General features: G+C 37.8%; 1 long non-coding RNA gene across 3 annotated transcripts in view; it reads left to right on the top strand.

Annotated features, from left to right (window-relative positions):
- Positions 1 to 8,111, top strand: part of LOC135451607 (uncharacterized) — a 49,768-nt gene extending 41,657 nt beyond the window's left edge. For all 3 annotated transcript variants that reach the window (XR_010441375.1, XR_010441374.1, XR_010441377.1), the window contains 2 exons: positions 2,397 to 2,464; positions 7,813 to 8,111. This is a non-coding gene — a long non-coding RNA (uncharacterized LOC135451607). The remainder of the gene's footprint in view (positions 1 to 2,396; positions 2,465 to 7,812) is intronic.
- The last annotated feature ends 5,947 nt before the right edge of the window (positions 8,112 to 14,058 follow it).

Here is a 14,058-nt window from a genome sequence, read left to right as displayed (position 1 = left end):
ATAAAATTGCTTCCAGTCTAATTATGTCTAGGCAGAGATTACTGGTAATTAATATAACAAATAATTTTGACTACAACTAGCAATAATTGCTTTCTTGAAGACTTTCCTAAAACCTTTGAGTAATTTTGTTACTTCTACATACACTATTGCAACAGTTCTTTAGCACATAGCAATTAATTACTTATTTTTTTAAGTAATTAATTGCTACATGGAATTGCATGTTTGAAACAGGACAAGAAGAGGGGATACCTTTGTTTTAGAGGTGTTGGTGAATGGCTCCTTTGGTCAGTGGCTCCACCTTGGTGAGTGTGAGGCTTAGGGTAAACACACATGCCCTGGTGCCTGGGAGCAGGAATGTCATCCAAAGGGAAAATGGTCCAAAAAAAATTTCTATTTTATTTAAAACAGGATCAGTGCTGTGGAATAATTTGGGGACCTCTGATATAATGTATTATCTCAGGGCATGGCACATTAAAATACAAGCCTGTGAATGTTTGTCATTTAAAAGCCCATCTACTACCATGTTTTATACCCATCTTATCAGTAAATCTCTTTTTAAAAGATACATGATCTAAAATTTAAAAGTAAAATTTAATTTCCCGTCCTTACCAAATACTATGCCTCAGTACCAGGCTCATGTTTCAAGATCCATTTCACTAAGGAATCATTTTCATCTTCTGTACTCTGTGAGGCCTCTTTATGTCAGATATTTATCCATGCTTTATGTTTTTGCCTGACCTTACCTTCCCACTCAGGCTGAGATACCAATTGCTGCTACTGCTGCCACTCCTGTCTATCCATTCCCTAAAGTCTTTGTGACCTGTTAATCAAGGTGGGAAAAATTTCACTGCCCTGGGGAAGAAGGACCCCTTAAAGTAAGGGAAAATTAAGGAAAATAAATTATTTTTAGAAATAATGAATTTCTCTCTGAAATGAAATTTCTAGTGCTCTCTAATAGATGTACAAGACAATAACATGAATTAGTACATCTCTAACAAAGCACCACAAACTTCTTTCTCCAGCATGTCATCTGGGAATCATCCAGAGGTGTTTATACAGTGAACTAAGGCTTGTTTCTTCTTTCTTTTCCTCTAAAATTTAAGTTCTATAGTTCTGTAACACCACTGACTTTACTGGACATGAGGATTTTTCAAATAAGCTTTATTTTGGAGCCTTTGGATTATGGTCTCCTAAACTTAAGCCAGTATATAGACTGTTATTGTTAATATTATTACTAAGCTAAACAAAATCTAAAATGGACCTCAAGTCTCTCCACAAACACTAGAACCAGAAAATCAAAATGTTCTTTTCCAAACATGCTACAAATATTGAGCAAAATACCCAGGATTTGCAAGAGTAAAACTCATAATCGTCTTTCACTATGTTGTTCTATTAATGCAATAAGCCAAAAATATCCTCTACATACTAAAAATAATAAGCATATTCTAAATCCCAGCCTAAAGGTTTAGTGTGGAGATTCTGTTTCAGATCTTATTCCTGTGGAAACTGAGTGCAAGCTGTAATGAGTGTGATTCCAGAAAGCATTCCTCAAGCTGTTACTTGCAGGCTTGGGTTTAAGAAAAAACCTTCTTTGGGAATTTATTATTGCATTACTCATAAAACAACATCCCATAGTTTTATTTCACTGGCTTGTGACACACAAAAATCAGACAAGGATTAGCTGACTGTAATGCCAAATATATGAGAACAATCCCTTTGTACCTGACAGCAAATTGCAAACAGCAGCTCTGATTCCATGAGTTCATATTTCACAAGTGCTGAAATATTCAGCAGCTTATTAAGACTTGATACTTATTGTTTCCACTGATAGAAAATGCAGAGTTCCTCCAAATATTTGAAGTGACATCAAGAGGTCTGTGTTCTGAAAAGAGAAATCTTGGGGATTTCAAAGCGGCCTTGTTAAATTAATAAGCATCAGCAATGAAAGCCCTACGGTTGTGATAGACATGCACATACTGAAATTCATACACCCACCAACTTCCTGTAATCTATATTTTAGCACTCAGTACATGAATATTGGTGGTTTATACTCACAGCAATGTTTGAAATAGGCTCTTAAAAACTTTATAGCATCTTTTACATTGGGACTTGTGCAAAAGGATTTTGCACATGGTGAAAAATACTATACAATTTAAGGAAAGGTAATGCAATTAAACCAATTCCAATGATTTACAGGATAATCTAATAATCTAGAAGTCATATATCTTATATGTAAAGGTAATAAATGCTAAAATTGTGATGAGAAGCAGCTTCAATTCTAGCATTAGCTCATACTCAGAGCTGAAGAAAATTAATGTCTTTTCCCCCATAAAGGAAAGATTTCAGAATGAGAGGAATTATTAATTTTGATTTGTTCTTCTTCTTTCATTTTTAAGAAAATGGACGCTGCTGTAGTGGACAAAGAACAGGAAAGAGGGGGCTCTTTTGTGAATACCAGCACAAGGTATGCAAAAATTTATCATAAATGTAAGATTTGAGAAAGAATTATGCAAATACGTGGAGGATTCTACTCCTTTTTTGAAGATTTCTTATGGCTGCCCATGCTCCAGGCTTCACAAAGAGCCCTTGCAGAAACATGCAAAGGCAGAAACACTTTATTTTTGTGTTCACACTATCAAAATTTACTGTTGAGCCCTTCAGGAAAGAGTCCTGGCAGCTTGCAGGAGCACACTCCAAGCAGAGCAAGGCTGCTGAACACAGCTGATAAGCCACATCAGAAGCCTCCCTGGCAATATTGCTTTTCTGTGGAGATTCCCTTCATGTACATTTGCTATCTTACAACACCTGCACCTTGTGCTACTATGCTGCCATTTGTGCTCAGGTGAAAAGAGGGAATTTGTTTTCCAGGGAGAAAAGATGTACATGGTGTTTTCAGTCAGACACTGGGCTATAAATCTTCCCATGACTACAGATGCTTTGTGCCTCAGAGTGAATATTTAAAAGCTATGAAATGCTCATGTAATGAGATGCACAAACAATGTAATATGGGAACTTTTCTTAATTTGGCATTCATTTACTCATAAATCCCACTGAACAGGACTGCAGAAGCATTTGAATGATTTTTAATGAAGGAATGTATTATTAAAGTACATTTTCTCCTTTTGCTTCATGTAGTTTAGCTAAAAACTGTTTGAGTGCTTTAGAAAGAGAGATGTAATGTTAGAAGCTGAAATGCCTGCTTACAGACCTCACTGTCACATGAAGAATACCACACAGGTTGCCATGAGCTGTTTGTATTCCTTGTGTTTATTTTATTTTTAATGCCAGAGCCAAAAGTGCTGCTTCATTTTATAATAAATCAGAAAATTTGCTCACACAGTTTAAATGTGAGTATTGCAAGGGGTGACCTGCTGCATCCTTCCCAATTCCCAGATGCTTACATCCATGGGTAGGTGGATATTTCTTCCTCCTGTGTCTGAAGAGGAGAATTACATGAGAAATCCACCCCCTGTTTCAGGGAGTTGGTTAAGGTTCCTAACTTTCAGCAGAGGAAGGAGCTCTCTCTGCCCCCTCCCCAGAAGATCACTGGAGGGAATACTGTGTTCTCCTCATCCTGCTAGATCCATTATCATTAGCTAGAGCAGGTAAGCAGATGTGCAGGTTGCCTAAATGCAGGACAACATTTGTAAAGGGAAATACAGACCAGAATACCCCATTCTTATTAATTTGCACACATTGTAGGCTTGTCCAAACACATTAGGTGCAATTGTCTCCCTTCCTAAAGATCTCTGAAGCGTAGCAGGGTAGACCACAAGGTCAGGAGAAGAGGGAATTGCCATAGCAGCTGTCATTGAGCAAATTATTCCAGTGAAAAGTTTGCAAAACCCTTCCCAAAGTGCAGTCCTCAGCTCCAAGCTAAGGCTGCTGCTCCTGGCTAAGCTACAAACTCTGCCTGGGTGTGATGAAATGTTTGCATTGAGCAGTGGCTGAGCATCAGGACAGGCTCCCTGGCTGGTGCGTTTCTGCTCTGCAGCACCAGGACTGTTTGAATGGCTGCTGAGCTGACACCAGGCAGGCCACAGCACAGAGCAAAGGGTGATTCTCTGGGGCAAATCCAGAACAGTTATTATGCAGCTTTTGGGCTCAGTCTGACTTGTGCCAAAGCAATTAAATTTAGCCCAATTGTGGTGTTTAAAAAAGGATCACATCTGGGTAACCACAATAAATTAAATGGGAAGGCAATTTGCAATCAAGCCTCAGGTGTAGAGGAAAGGTTCTTATATTCCTTTAGGTACTAATTTGAAAATGGAGCCATCAGTATAAGTTTTGAGAATGGACTGTCAGAAACACCATGTAACTGTACAATGAGGGAGTTATTTAGTCAGATGAGGCTGGTTTGACATTAGAAATTTGACTGATTCCTTGAATTCCAGTCTTTCCACATTCAGGACAACCTGTTTCTAGTGATCCAAGGCCTCTATAAACATTTCCTTTGGGTATCCTGGCACTGTTGTCCCTTAATCCATATTAGTACTTTGGATTAGATGTATTTCAGCTGTTTTATAGGCCACCATTTCAGTGTTCTAAAGGTCTTAAAATGAACTGGTGCACAAGTGAAGCCCTCTAGTCTACAGGAATGCTGGACAATGCCTGGGAATGAAAAACCCTAAGGTCAGTAATCACAGCCTAGGGAGGGTAGGGTCAGTTCACCAAACAGCTGGGCAAAGGGATTGCTTAAAGAAATCAGAAAATCTCAACACAAACCAGTAACATTGGCTCTCTTAATAATTTCTATTAACACTACCAACTTCAGCAGCAGCAATCATTATCTAAACTGATAAGTGATTAAGAGAGGAGTCCTGAATACATGCAATTCACTAGACAAGATTATTCTTTAAGCAAGATGCACTCAGCCTGGATGGTAAAATGCTGACAGCACCATAGCTAGACTTATATTTTTTCACTTAAATTTTCCAGTCCCCAGTCTTTGCTTATTTTGCTTTGCTGCTCTTTCTCTTTCTTTTGGAAGTCCAGAGATTGAGCAATGTCCATGTGTTTTCTCACTGAAGGCTAACAAGATACAGATGATTCCTTTTCTTTCTTTGTTTTTCATCAAAACTTCCCCTATTATCTCTCTAGATCACAGAATAATTATTACTTGTAACATATCTGTATCAGACTTTTTAGACATGGCATCTGCCTGATTTCATAAACACATAGCTGGGAAAAGCTGGTTCTCAGCCTGGCCACCTTCTGTTGTCCCAAGATCAGTAGGGACTTCTGTTTTAAAACACAGTTTACTACTATTTTGTAGTTTCTTGCTTCCATGCTTTTATCAAATGTTTCACAGTGTTTGGTATTTCTCCTCAAGTCCCATTTCCTAGGGTAATGTGATTATGTGAGACTCTTGGGCATCATTTAAGAAAAATTAATTTCTTTTTCTTTTAGCTTCATGGAAAAGTGTAAAAACATGACCCAAGTGCATTCTAAAATCTGGAAAGCCGAAGGCAATTAAAAAGAACACACAGTTTATTATTTAAAAAATAAAATTCTTTAAATGCAATAGTGATGATTTTTGGAAGGTCAAGACCATTTTTTTCAACACCTGGGATACTCAGTTTGACATGGCTGTTACATGGACTTAGCTATGGAGGCTTGCAGTGTATATTTGTAGAAATATATTTTAAATTAACAGATGGTGGCCTTTCATGTTTGTCTGTTTTCTTAGCTTCCTGTAAAAGAAATGGGTTGTTTCTGTTTGTTGAGGGAAATGATGCAATTTCTTTGCAACTGTAAAATTAAAACTGCTAAAAGCAATGCTGAGCTTTTTACAGTAGTAGCAAACTCTTTCTAAATTCTGAGATATTAAGCTGGCAGCCAATAAATCAAAATTAGCAATTAAATTAATGTAATTTTTTAAAGTTTCTTTAAATTCATCGGGGAAATAATAATGAGTATTCACTAATAACTTTTCATATTCCTGCTTTATCTGTCCTTGAAAGGACATCTGCCTTTTCAAGGCAGATAAGGCCTACCTACAGACTTTCCCTCACCTATGCATAACAAATATGATGAAAGTAGGATGAAAATAGCCCTCTCCTGAGTCCTGTGGACTACTTTAGTAACAGATATTTTGGATTTAATCTGGAGGCAGTGTCCTCAAATAAGTACAGATATCAGATTGAGATAACCAGAATGCAAAAATTAATTTCAGAATAATAAAAAAAAGCTCATCTCAATTCCTTTGTATAGTGCCAAAACATCAATTCAAATTATTTGTGGTTAAGGTTGTTATCTTTATTTCAGTAATATGTGAAGGTAGCCAAATATTCAGTTTCATAAGCATGTCAAAGTGCAGATTTCAGTCCTAACTTAAACCATCATGACCATCTGCAATAAAAATCATTCTCGCTTTGCTTTGCATAACCATTGTTAAGCTTGTAGACTAAACATTCAACCACTGCAAGCAGTCAGCAGCTTTATTACTTCTCCTGCCCCTGCAGAGGCATCCTGGATTCAATTTGCCTAAATACATCAAAGTATTTTAATTTTGAAGTACCCCAAGCATTTTGAAAAGTTTAAAGGCTATTTGTCTTCTAAAATGTTTGAATGTAAACTCAAATGAAAATCATCTTGATGATTTTTTTCCAGTTTAAATGACTGTCACATTCCTGTTCTGAAAAGCCCCTCAAGCTCCAATATACAGTTTCCCCTGCCCTTTTTTCCCTCCAAGTAATTATGAGTGAGCCAGTTTTAAGTTACGTGGTCTTCCTTCATTCTGAGACTCCTCTATTTCTGCAGAGTTCAATGAATTAAACACTTACTAAGCCATCAATTTGTCTTAACTTCTCAACTTCACTTCAAGCTTTATTTTTTTCTATTCTTTAACACTAGATTGTGAATAAATACACAGTCAACTGATCCACCAGGATAAGATTGCACATAACTAGTTCTGAGCTAAAAATGGCAGGAATGTCTGAACTGGCTGACAGTAATCAGCAAGCACAAAACTAGATGACATATGGGTATCTGGCAAAAACAGTCACAAAATAATTCTCTTTGAAAATACATTAAGTACTTGAAATATTTGAAAAATCATACAAACTTAGTAAAATATTTTGTATTATAGCCATTAATTCACTGACATTTTTACTTGTTTTTTTAAAGTTTCAAAACTTACGTGAAATACATGTATATGCATAACCAAAATTTTCATTTGGTCATTATATGTAGTATTAAGTCAGTGCCTGGAGAAACTTCCTGATAGCACCTATATCCATTCAAACCTATATCCAAATCAAATTCTAAAGTCATAGAATTCTCCTGATTCCCTGCATAAGTTTTTGCAACCAAGTGTGCTATTTGGATATTAGAAATATATATATATGCATTCAATAATTCAATATATGTGCTTTATAAAGTCCTTGGGCTGAAAAGGCCATGTGAGTTCAGCTCAGTCCATTCCTCAGTCCCAGGATAGAATCACCTGAGCCCATGTCATTCCTACCAATGTCACTCCTACCAGATGTTTGTCAAAAAAGAGACATTGGCAGGATCAAGACATCCCCCCTAAAACTGTCTGTCCCAGTGAGTCCTATCTAAGTTGAAAATTTTCTCTCCTAACCTTTCTTCTAAAATGTAAGCTCAGTTATTTTTAGTGCTATTAATTAACAATGTGAATAACAAGTTCTAAGCTTCTCTTTTTTCAGCATCTTTGTACTTGAAGCCCATTGTTACATTTCCCGTCACCCTTTTCCTCTGCATTGCCAGTCTCCTGCTTGACCAGCCATTATTTGCAGATCATGGGTTACAGTGCTTGGTTTGAACTCACTGTTCTCCTCTGGATTCCAGTTTTCAGACTCCCTCTGCCCTGTCTGTTTCTCTTGGATGTATCACCCAGAGCTGAAGCTCCAGGGGAAGGACCCAGGGACATCTCTGCAGATTGCACAGCCTGACTTGTGCTTGGTGCTCTTTGTCATACAGGGATGCCAGAGCATCATGGATAATTCTGCACTTACAGTCATTTAAACAACTGGAAATTGCTCAATATATCAAGCCTAAATACAAAGGACCTGATTCATTGGGAAATCCACACTTCTGTCTTGCGTGCTTTAGAATGAAAATTTCTATAAACATGAAGTCTCACTTACATAAATTTTGTTGTTGTTATTGTTGGTTTTTAAGAAGAAAAGAATAGGCTTTTTAAAATTGCTGTGCCATTTTCCCTCCCAAGCTGGTAAACTCTTTGGCTGCACACTCTTTCAGTCCCACAATATTAGATACCACAAAATTACAGAGTTGTGAGAAGAAAAATGTAGCACAATAAGTTAAAGGATGTTTAAATATAGTCCTTATTTTACAACTTGGGCACTATATTCCCGTTTTCAAACTACCAATGAACCACTGGGAATTTTCTTTTTCTTGCTGATTCTCCTTAAGACCTCTATGAATAGCAGAGAAAACAACTTCACTGTAATAAAAACAGGGAGTTGTTTTCCTTTTTTAAAATTGAGGCATTGGGTAAAATCAAGGTCGTTGCAACAACCTTTGAAAGAACAGAAAGAGTAATTTCCACACCCCCCCCTTTTGCTTTTTTACTGGTTTTCGATGAAATGTGAAAAATCATTTTTAAGTTTGCCCATCTGTTTTACATAAAACCTTAGTTGACCTTACACAAAGTGAAACAAATGCACAAAAAGCTTTGCTGTTGGGCTCTTGCCAGTAGGAGGGAGCAAAAAGAAAAGAATATGTAAAGTTAGATTCTGCTCTGGTGTAAATTAGCCCAGTTCCAGTGGGGACTTAGGTTGATTTATACCAGCAGAGGCTGAGGCTTGTATTTCTTATAAAAGCCAGACTTGTTAGACCCAGCCCTGCTACCACTGAGATCACCTGGAGCTTTGCTATTGGTCTTTGTGGGGAGAAGAACCCTTAGTGAAGGATTTGCCACATTTGGTGCAGATAAGCAGGACCCATCCAGCCATGCAGTGGATGTGGCAGCTTGAGGAGAAATGCCCCAGTGTGAGAAACTGAGGCTGTGGAAGGTGTGAAGTGTGGCTTGAGCTGCAGCCTGGCTTTGTACAGCTGCTGTACCTGCTGAGCTCGGCACATCTCCAGGCTAGGGAGATGCTCTGACACCAGATTTGAGGCAGAAAGATGCTCACACACCGTGGTGGGGCTCCTGTCCTGCTGCTTTTCTCCTGTTAGCCTGACCTGGCTGATGCAGGGTCAGCACATGGAACAGCAGTGGGTGCTGAGGCAAGGAGGATGTGCCATGCATGGAATCAGGCAGAGCATGCAGGAGCAGAACACACCAGGAGAAATGTTCCACCTTTAATCTTCACTCATCTTACCCTGCACTTCCATGACACTTCCATTAATGTGTCTGAGGGGGAGCTATGCCCATTATATCAACATTCCAGTCGGATATGATTAATGAGTATAAAGTAAGGTTCAGGCTTTTAATTAAAAAGGTACTGAGCAGTGAAGGTCTGGCTAAGTTTCTCACAAGCTGGTTATTTTATAGAATGAGATGCCCCAAAGAGGCAACGGGTCAAAAATCTCTCCTCAGTCATATTTTGTATTCAGGTACTGACTTTTGATTTATAGCAAAGAGCAGAACTGAACCTATACAGAAATGAGCACACATATATGTGTATTACAGTGTGCACATATGGTGATGCCTAAATTAAATGATTGCCTAAATTTCCCAATAATAGCCATTTTTTCCTGTTTCTTGTTAAATTGCCATATCTCTCAGAAGGAAGATGCTTTGTAGGATAACTGCCACACTTTAAACATTTTCTTGTGTGTAAAAAACCCTAAGAAATGTTTTGACAAGGCCAAGAAAAGACTTTAGTATAGACTCTCAAGAGGCTCTAGACTTCTGAGTTTCAACATTTGGATTGAAAGTGGTTGCTGTGTACTTATCAGAGAAATGCCTCTTTTTTCTTTCTTATTGAAAATAGTCCAAATTTGACCATGTCACGGATTTTAGTTCACCCATGTCCAATAAAGACTTGACAGAGGTTGACATATTCCACAATTTTATCATTTTATGTTTCAATTAACTTAAAATGAAATGTACAGTATAGCTTATTTCACACATTTTTCTCTGGCCTCTGAACAGAGTATCCTCTGTCTACCTTTGGAAGGATGAAATAAAATTGAATATTTGTAATGAATAGCCAGGGTTTTTTTAGGAAAACAAATTACTTAAATAATCTACATTCTTAAACACAAATAATATACTATAAGGCATATGAATACAATTATTTTACCTGAATGGATAGTCCATTAAATACTATGTCTTATTGACCAAGAGTGTTAAGAAATGTGATCAAAATGTGATCAAAAACAATTATTGTATTTTACAGAAGTTCAGTTTTAGGGGTAATTAGTAGTTTCCTTCTCAGTGAACGTGCAGGTTTTGTGTTTTTCTTCATTTCTATCCTATCCAAAATAGCTGTATTAATCATGAAAAGGGAAACAACTGACATCAAATACCTTCCACTTTGTTTAGAATGATAAAACTAATCTGTAAATGAATGAACACTCAGTGGAATGGCCAGCTTTCTTTTCTTTTTGTGTTTTATGGTGCTATTTAAAGTGGGTGAAAGTCACTAATTCCATACTGAAAGTACTGAAGTAATCACAAAACAGTGTGTTGGAGGAGGAGAATGCATGGCAAAAGTTAAGAGTTGAAATCACTCACATTTAGGGCCATTCTTCATACAAGAGCACACTTCCCTAGAAATGTTTATGTCAAGCACAGAAATTCTTCACCTAGAAAAAAGTCACAAATGGTTGAAGCAATGGGAACAGGAATATATCTATGTCTATATATCTATAACCTATATCTATTCTATGTATGTCATCTATCTGTATCTATATATCTGTATCTATCTATATCTCTGTCTCTATCATATATATATAATCTCTGTATTTCTATATCCATATCTATATATCTATAATCTATAAATCTATCTTTATATATCTATATAATCTGTATCTATCTATATCATCTATCTCTATCATATGTATATATATATATATAATCTCTGTATTTCCATATCCATATCTATATATCCATATCTAATCTATATCTATATCTATCTATATCTATATATCTTCCTCCACTAAGGGCAGCAGGTTTTTGTCACCTTCCAGACTTTGGGAGCCTTTTCTGGCCATTCCACATCTGATGAAAATGCTCACCTAATTCAGCCAGAGGTTTTTGGCTCTCTTAGCTAAAGGAGTAAACACTTGAGGCAAGAAGTGGTTTCCAGAGTCACAGAATGGTCACCCTGTCTTTCCCAGCTGCCAGAGGCAGGCAATCTGCAGAGCTGGGTGTTTTTCAGACCTGTCTAATGCCATGTGCCAGCAGGCTTCCAGAGGCATCCCAGCTTCTCTGCCAAGCCAGAGGCTGAGCCTGCAAAGGCTGCCTGCAGCAACAGTCCCAGGGCTGGCAGTAGGAGCTGCTGAGCAGCTGGGGGAAGCTGCTCCTTAAAGGACAGGGCTGGGCTGGGGCAGGGATTGCTCAGTTTGAGCAGGAGGTTTTGGCTGTGTCTCCTGCCAAACCTGTCCCTGGTGTGAGCTGGGATTTACAGCCTGCTGCAGCCTCTGTGTGAGCTGATGCAGCCCTGATCAGATGATTCCCTAGGCGAGGATTCCTGCCTGGCCATTCTGGCTGGCAGCCAAGCCTCCTCCTCTGGGTGTCTGTCTATCTGTCTGAAGTCTTTGGGAATTGCTCTTGCAGCTCAGCCTCAGCAGCTTGTCCCGGATATTCCTCTTGTGCTCCAGAGTGGTTCTGTGGTTTGGTGTGAGAGGAGGCAGAAAACACAAAAAGCCAGCAGCTCTGGAACTGCTCTCTAACAGCATTTAGGTATTTGATCGTTCTTACTTGAACCATTCTTTGCTATCTATTCTTTTGTTTCCCCATAAAAATAATAAATAACCAGAGTGATAAATTGTACTCCTGAAGTATTATATAGGACTTGCAGGTATGCTAAATTTTTGGTTATAGTTCAAAAGGCATTTCAAAAAATACCATTTGCTGTCCTTTTTGACAGCATTTTGATACTCTCCATTTTTTTCCTTTTTCTTAAGGAAAGTTAAGGATCTAATCAAATAATTTTTGCTTAACTTAGATAATGCACAAGCTACTTCATCTCTGCAATGACAAAGGGGAAACATCATACCAAGAGAAAATTTATTGTATAAGTTCCCTGCATCTCATCACCTCCACACTCTTTTTATTTGTTCTCAATTTACTAATGGGGTACAAAAACAACAAAATGTTGCAATATCACAGCCAACCTCAGCTTATTCAGATATAGTAGGTAGAGTTCTTTTATTTCCTACTCAACTCTTATCCACCTGCTTGGAAGAACACAGTTCAATACACCCTTAGCAGAATACCTCTAGGCTGTGTCAGTAGGATTCATGGTCAAGTCACCCTGAGTGACTCCTCTCTCAAAGCACTTTGGCTGTGTTGTATCATCTGTTGCATTAGTGCTGCCCTGGTTCTTCTGGACAATTTAATGTGCTGCAACAATTGAATTATCTTATAAATATGTGAGTAATCAAATTCTTAAGGAAGGATTGTTCCAAGAGTAGCAGACCTTGCAGCAGATAGCAAAATGCAGATGCATTTCACAGAAATGGCAAATACTGCACAAAATCAGACTGTTGTGCACATATTTGGTCACTGAATGAAGCATTATGTACTGACAGATATTCCCTGGCTGTTCTCAGGTAAAGGTAATTCACAGATTCAGTCATTGGCTGAACTTGAAAGGTCTTTAAGTGTCATATGAATGTACAAAAAAAATAAAAAATAATGACAATAGTTTTTCTGCTATTTTTGCATCTTTCTGATGGGAGGCTGAGAGTTCTCTCTGAGTATTTCTGATCTTAGCTACAAAATTTGGGTCTCTGGAATAGAGACAGCAAATAGCTGACTGCTGAAGTATGCAGCTGAGTTGAAGCCCTGTGGTCTCTACAGGTATCCCTATGAGGCAGATGAATCTGACTAAAGGTAAAATAACAGAAAAATCAAAAACCTAGTGTAAAGGAAAGATTTCTACTTGTTGGGCCAAGATTTGCTTAAACTGCAAGCTGCAGTGCTTTAAAAGCATGCTGAAATGGAGCGAGGTGCTATTTTTTAAAGTGCTGTAGGGCATTCTTCCAATCATTTGAGGAGAATGCACTACATATTCTGAAAAAGAATATTGTATCCATTCTTGTAATGCAGGCTCATTAAGCATCAGATTGATTTATTGTATTGTTTCCTTTATAAATTATTTTCATTATGTTTTATCACAGTACATGACTACTGCCCTAAGGGAATATGCAGGAATGAGCTGAATGGCAAGTGTAATAGACTGTTTTAATTAAAATAGTGTAATGCATATTTCAGTGCTATTAGCAAAAACAAAACTGATTTTGTTTTCTGGATAATTGAATAAATTAAGGCCCAGGTGCTCTTTTTCTATTTTTTAACCCTCTAAGTTCAGCTTCATTTGATGCTTTGAGCAGGAATTCCTGGGGAAGAGCAAAGCATAAACAGGAATTTTATCAATGAAACCTCCTTGATCCTTTCCAGTGTCTTTGAGTGAGCTCCAGACAGTGAGGAGACTGATCCACAGCAGAGAAAAACCCATTATTCCTCTGCACTTTTTAACGTGATATTCTGTGCAGACAGCAGTCACTTGCCACCATAATTCCATTAGTTAATGAACATCTCAGGAATTTGTCAATCATAAGAAACGCCCTTTAAAATTACAGTCAATCAATGACACCTACTCTTCTAAGCTGCTTTATTTTCCCCCTTTTCTCTTGATTTATATTGGCTATGAGTCTTTTTCCCTCCAGATACCAAAAGTTTACCTTAGCAAGAAGATGCATTGTGCCAGATGGTGACAGACACGGGCAAAATCAGGTTCATAATTTCTGAGCAGAGAAGTCAGATGAAAACAACCAACCAACCTAGAAAATGAACTGAGAGCTGGGTTATATGACCCATCTGTCCTCGAAGAGAACCATTTTGCCTAATGATTTTTGTCTACATACCCTAAATACCAGAACCTCCCTCCTTTT

The sequence above is a fragment of the Zonotrichia leucophrys genome, chromosome 9 (assembly GCF_028769735.1).
Source record: "Zonotrichia leucophrys gambelii isolate GWCS_2022_RI chromosome 9, RI_Zleu_2.0, whole genome shotgun sequence".
Classification (NCBI taxonomy): domain Eukaryota; kingdom Metazoa; phylum Chordata; class Aves; order Passeriformes; family Passerellidae; genus Zonotrichia; species Zonotrichia leucophrys.
This window is presented reverse-complemented; position numbering and strand designations above follow the sequence as displayed.